The sequence below is a fragment of the Littorina saxatilis genome, linkage group LG11 (assembly GCF_037325665.1).
Source record: "Littorina saxatilis isolate snail1 linkage group LG11, US_GU_Lsax_2.0, whole genome shotgun sequence".
Classification (NCBI taxonomy): Eukaryota; Metazoa; Mollusca; class Gastropoda; order Littorinimorpha; family Littorinidae; genus Littorina; species Littorina saxatilis.
This window is the reverse complement of record NC_090255.1, coordinates 24,936,540-24,942,539: the sequence shown is the minus strand read 5'-3', so window position 1 is coordinate 24,942,539 and position 6,000 is coordinate 24,936,540. Positions and strand designations below refer to the sequence as shown.

General features: G+C 43.1%; 1 protein-coding gene and 1 long non-coding RNA gene across 2 annotated transcripts in view; one reads left to right on the top strand and one right to left on the bottom strand.

Annotated features, from left to right (window-relative positions):
* LOC138980145 (uncharacterized) overlaps window positions 1-6,000 on the bottom strand; it is a 431,218-nt gene that overhangs the window by 194,856 nt on the left and 230,362 nt on the right. The window lies entirely within an intron of this gene.
* Window positions 1-6,000, top strand: part of LOC138980100 (two pore potassium channel protein sup-9-like) — a 44,051-nt gene that overhangs the window by 18,591 nt on the left and 19,460 nt on the right. The window lies entirely within an intron of this gene.

The window sequence follows — 6,000 nt, the reverse complement described above, 5'->3', positions numbered from 1 at the left end:
CTGTGGAAATAGCAGTCCATTAAGAAAGTTTAATCAAGGTTGGTTCTCAAACTTCTACACCAGAGCAGAAGCAGGTCAGATTTAACATGGCGACATGTTATGCTTACTTGAAGCAGATCCAGATTATTGTATGTCCCGATTTGTTTCTCCAGATGAAACGTGGTTACATCACTTTCAGCCTGAAACCAAGCAGCCGCTGATGCAGTAGGGGCATCAAAGTTATTCTCCACCAAAGAAGTCCAGGGTCACCTCCCTTGAAACAAAGGTGATGGCATCAGTTTATTGGACACAGGTGGGTTATTCCTGTAAGAATTTCTTCCAAAATGTAAGACAGTAACCGGTAGATTCTATTCCATACTTCTGAGACAAATAAGAGAGCATACGATGGCTAAGCACCAAGGAACGCCCCACAAAGGGTTGTGGTTCCTTCAACTACGCTCCTGACCGAAAGTTTTCGGTTTCCATGGCAACAAATCATGAATGCAGCTGTGAGATCGTTTCTGAACCATCCGCTGTATTGACCAGATTGGGCACTCAGAACTACCACCCCTTTTGTCCTGATTGGGCCTATATGGTCCGCTGGACCCAAAAAGCAACAACTAACTAACTAACTAACTACCACCCCTTTTCAAATCAGTTACATGAAGAAATATCTCGGGGGTGAGCACTAAGAAACGGACAATGACGTGCCACGACTGCCGTTGAGGACTTCCTACAGTTTCTAGACATACGCTTCCACAGCAACGGCATCAAGGTTCTTGATGCACAGGTGGTACACGTGTGTGGAGGTCCGTAGGGACAATGTTGAAATGTAAACTTGTTTAGTCTCGTAATACAACTCCTTCCTAGTCGGGCCCGGTATTTTCCAGTTGACTCTCGTAGCGTCGTCGCACACCGCCCTGCTTCACTGTTCAACTAACACTCCTAGAAAAATAAAAGTTCTGCATTCGGCATTATCTCTGGTTCTGTGTTCAGATTCCTCGTACCTGCCTTGCACTTGTGAGTCAGAGAATGTTATTTTGACGACATGGTTAACTCTGCAGCAAGCTGTTACCACGATTGATGCATATAATATTGCCCTCTTTGTATCCACCAGCAAACATGCACCCACCCTCTATTTTCTCACGTCCTTGTACCTCGATATGTGTAATAATATTGTCATTCAACGCAGCTGTTCGTCGTTTTATCCGATCATTGGTGAAGGGTTTATATTGCTACCTGTTTTGTTTGCATCATTGTCTGTCAAAAAAGCTGTTGGGCGTGTCATATCTCATCATTGGGTATTTGGTGAAGGGCTTACATTGCTACCTATTTTTCTGTCAAAAAAGCTGTTGGTCGATTTATCCGATTATGAGATATTCGGTGTAGGGTTTATATTGCTACACTGTGCGACAATGTTGATTCAACACACCTGTTTGTGTGTGTGCATCATCGTCTTTCAACCAAGCTGTTAGGCGCATTATCCGATCAGCGGATATTTGCAGAAGTGTTTATATTGCTACTTGTTCATGTGCATCGTTGTCTTTCAACAAAGCTGTCAGGCGTGTTATCTGATCATCGGATATTTGTTGAAGTGTTTATATTGCTACTTGTTTGTGCATCGTTGTCTTTCAACAAAGCTGTCAGGCGTGTTATCTGATCAGCGGATACTCACGTGCAGTGACAGGTTTTTATCCACGCATGACCTGCCTCTTTGTCTCTGTTTTCTGAGGAGGTGATTATACTGCGTATTACATGAGTATTTTCATGATAATCGGGACACTACTTTCGTTGTTTACCAATTTCGGTCGCAAAAAAAAATCCTCTCTTCGTCGCCTTTCTAAAACGTATTGATTAGAAACACCTTTATTATTTTTTAGATATAAATGACGAAATGCCATTCAACCTATAAATGCCCACTTGCTCAACTAGGACAGCAATGTCACATTATATTTTACCAAATAATTACGTAATTTATAAACTCAAAACAAGAACATTTTTGAGAAAAATGAAGAAGAAAAAAAGGGGGAGAACTCCGCTTGTCGAAGATTCTATCGTACGTTTACAGTGACGCACTCAGCTCATTTTTAGTCAATCTAAGACAATGTCGTTAGTTCAAGTATTGCTGACAAGTTTCGGCATTTGTTAACTATCCAAACTGTGCTGTTGAAGCACTACAGTTACAGTTAGCGGTTAATATTCAATCTGAAAGCGTCTTCAACAAGCAGCTCATCGGGCCAAAGCTCACCGTGTAGAGTTCAAGGCGGGTAACTCTCGAACAAAATAATCGTGGATCAATTTCAGCAGCAACACCATTATCTAACTAAGCGTTTTTGACAAGAGAAAACTATAAGTGAAACTGTAGGCATTCTGTTTTATTAATTTGTTGTTGTTAAAATCCAGTAATTGATGCAAGGAAGAGAACTAGCTTCGCGCATGAATATTGTTTTGTGGAAGGTCTCGGCTAAAAGAAAAAGGCAAGAGCAGGATTGTGTTGGAAAAGTTGGTGTTTTTGATGAAAACGTGGTCAGGGGATAAAAAGCTTACACACTTAGTCCTGAATGTCTTGCATATTTTACCTCGGGTAGATTTTCAGGCATTACCTCGCCAGAGGCTCGGTAACACCTGCAAATCGACCCTAGGAAAAATATGCACGATATTCAGAACTCGGAGTGTGTAACCTATATAAGCATATATATTGCTGCACCGTGCGACTGTGTTGATTCAACACACCTGTTTGTGTACATCTTTGTCTTACAACAAAGCTGTCGGGCGTGTGATCCGATACTTGAATTTCAGTTGGGGGGGAGGGGGGGGGGGTCACTATGTAACTTTGTTGCATCAATGCTGCATTTGACACAGAGCCGTTTTAGTTTAAAATTTGCAAAACTGCAGAAACATTTATCGCACATTTGAAATACGAGAACGTTTATAATGACGACTTCGTGGTACTTATCTGGACTTTTTTTTTTTTTGGGGGGGGGGGGGGTTCATTGTGCCAAGTCGGTGTCTTTCGTCGTGAAACGTCAAGCTGTTACGTCACAAGCAAGGGACACTGTCAATAAAATCAGGTCCTTTAAATTCCACACTCCCCACCCACCCCAACCTCCAGCCCCATAGCCCGCCCTCCCACCCTACCGTTCCTAAAAAAACAGTAAAGTTATGTAAGCCCATTATGTAAAAGGAAGGAGCCTGCACTCACCTCAACTTGTTTTGGTAAAAATGTTTCTTTTCTTTTTAGAAGTCACGTTGGTCCTCTGGTGACGTCAGACCATGTTTCTGTTGCCATCGATGTGTTGCATGGTTCCGTCTCTTGACGTCATGATCACTTTCTTTGTTGCGTGTTACCTGTCTCCCTTAATGCCAACGGATTGTTCTTTGCATAAGAGTCGATTAGAGGACAACGTTCGTGAATCGATAAAGAGCGTTTCTAAAGTGATACAGACTCCCTAAAGAAGTATTTCCTCTCGCTAAAATTATCAAACGGCTTTCCAAACGAATGCTTTAAATGATAATCGCGCAATGCGGGGGCAATGCGGCGGGAAAGAGCGACAGGCAAAGACGCTGCAGCGAGAGATACAGAGAGAGAGAAAGAGTAGAACAGATACACCGACATAGAGAGAAAGAGTAGAACAGATACACCGACATAGAGAGAAACAACTGCCTCATTGTCATATTCTACCAAAATAAACAAACTCCTCACTAGAGCTTCAGTAATGGGTGGCCGAGTGGTAACGCACTTGCGCTCGGAAGCGAGAGGTTGCGAGTTCGACCCTGGGTCAGGGCGTTAGCAATTTTCTCCCCCCTTTCCTAACCTAGGTGGTGAGTTCAAGTGCTAGTCTTTCGGATGAGACGAAAAACCGAGGTCCCTTCGTGTACTCTACATTGGGGTGTGCACGTTAAAGATCCCACGATTGACAAAAGGGTCTTTCCTGGCAAAATTGTATAGGCATAGATAAAAATGTCCACCAAAATACCCGTGTGACTTGGAATAATAGGCCGTGAAAAGTAGGATATGCGCCGAAATGGCTGCGATCTGCTGGCCGATGTGAATGCGTGATGTATTGTGTAAAATAATTCCATCTCACACGGCATAAATAAATCCCTGCTCCTTGAATATGTGTGCGATATAAATTGCATAAAATGAAAATAAAAAAATAAATCCCTGCGCTTAGAACTGTACCCACGGAATACGCGCGATATAGGCCTCATATTGATTGATATAAGCCTCATATTGAATGTCCACAAAGCACATATTCAAATGTATGCACTGCAGTAAGATGCCTCACGAAACCATGGTAGTAGCAGACCGCTAATTGCCCTCCGGACAATTGCCTCGCGAAATCATAAGACATTGCCATTAGCACTAATTGCAATGTGTCCGACAACTGATGGTAGACGGGGAATAATGTTATCACCTGCTGCGGACTGAGAGCGTTGTTAATCAGGAGATTTGGTGTTGTACACATTACGCCCAAGGCTAAGCGAGACAACAAGAGCTAAATGTAGACTCTATAGAGTAGTAGACGATCTTCGGAAATAACTCTGTCAGTATTTTCAAGCGGTGTGGCAGAGTGAGCGCCCCACAATGTGAGGCGGAAATGCACGATGTTTGGAAATAACTCTGTCAGTATTTTCAAGCGGTGTGGCAGAGTGAGCGCCACACAATGTGAGGCGGAAATGCACGATGTTTGGAAATAACTCTGTCAGGATTGTCAAGCGATGTGGTAGAGTTGGCGCCCACAATGTGAGGCGGAAGTGCACGATGTTCGGAAATAACTCATTGTCAAGCGATGTGGTAGAGTTAGCGCCCACAATGTGAGGCGGAAGTGCACGATGTTCGGAAATAACTATGTCAGTGTTTTTAAGCGGTGTGACATAGTTAGTGCAGAATGTGAGGCGGAAGTTCACGATGCTGACCGACAGTTATTCCATGTCATGTCAGACTGCAGTGGTCTTGTCATTACCAAGATGTGCTAAGATTGATATGGGATCTTGGATAGTACTTTATTTATTTCTTAGATAATTATTTATTGTTATGCTAGACTTTTACCCTGATGTGCCAAGGTGAATTTTGAATCTCGGATACTATTATGGATAGTACTTTATTAATTTCTTGTATAATTATTTATTGTTATGTTAGACTTTTACACTGATGTGCCAAGGTGAATTTTGAATCTCTGATAAATCCAAAAACAAAGAAACTGCCAACGGTCCGAAATTCAGAATCAAAAAACGTTCCAACAACTTAACTTGCTTGGGTTTTTTTAAATTCTGAATCTCGGATAGTTATTTCATGTCAGGCTAGACCGCACTATAATCAACTATCCTGAGTTAGCAAAGGTCTTTCTACGGTACTAAACGAGAAAGAAGGGAGGGGTTCAAGGGGGTAGAGATGATTGTTGAGGAAACTTAAACTTGCGCCCCCCCCCCCCCCCCCCTCTCCCTCAAAGGCGACAGAAAGAAAGGGACTGAAGAGGGAATGTTTAGAAAACACAGGCAACGTCAACCCCTTCCCCACTCCCCTTCCTTCGGTCTTCCATCCCCTGTAATTTGTTATCGCTAGCGGGGGATGGCTGGTGGAAGCATCGATCTACGTGCTTGTAATTGCTAACTGATTGGGGCTTTGTGCGGTTGCCGTGGTTATGAAAAATATTGCGGTCGATGGATTCGATCATCTTTGTAATGATTTTATGCTAAATGACGGAAAATAATGAAATCAGATTATACCTAATTAGTTTATAGCAGAGTGACTCTGTGGTATAATTGCGTTAACGGTTCGTTGACAATCGGCTTGGCGCATCGGATCGTAGACGTTTGCAGAAGATGTGAAGGAAGAAAGTACCGTACGGTATATGCGAGTTCGAAAGAAACATACGCACGTAGGTATGCACGCACACACTAACACAAGCGCACGCACGCACACGCACGCACCAAGCCCGCCCGCACGCACGCATACACGCACGTACGCACGCACACACACACACACACGCACACACATACACATACACACACACAAAC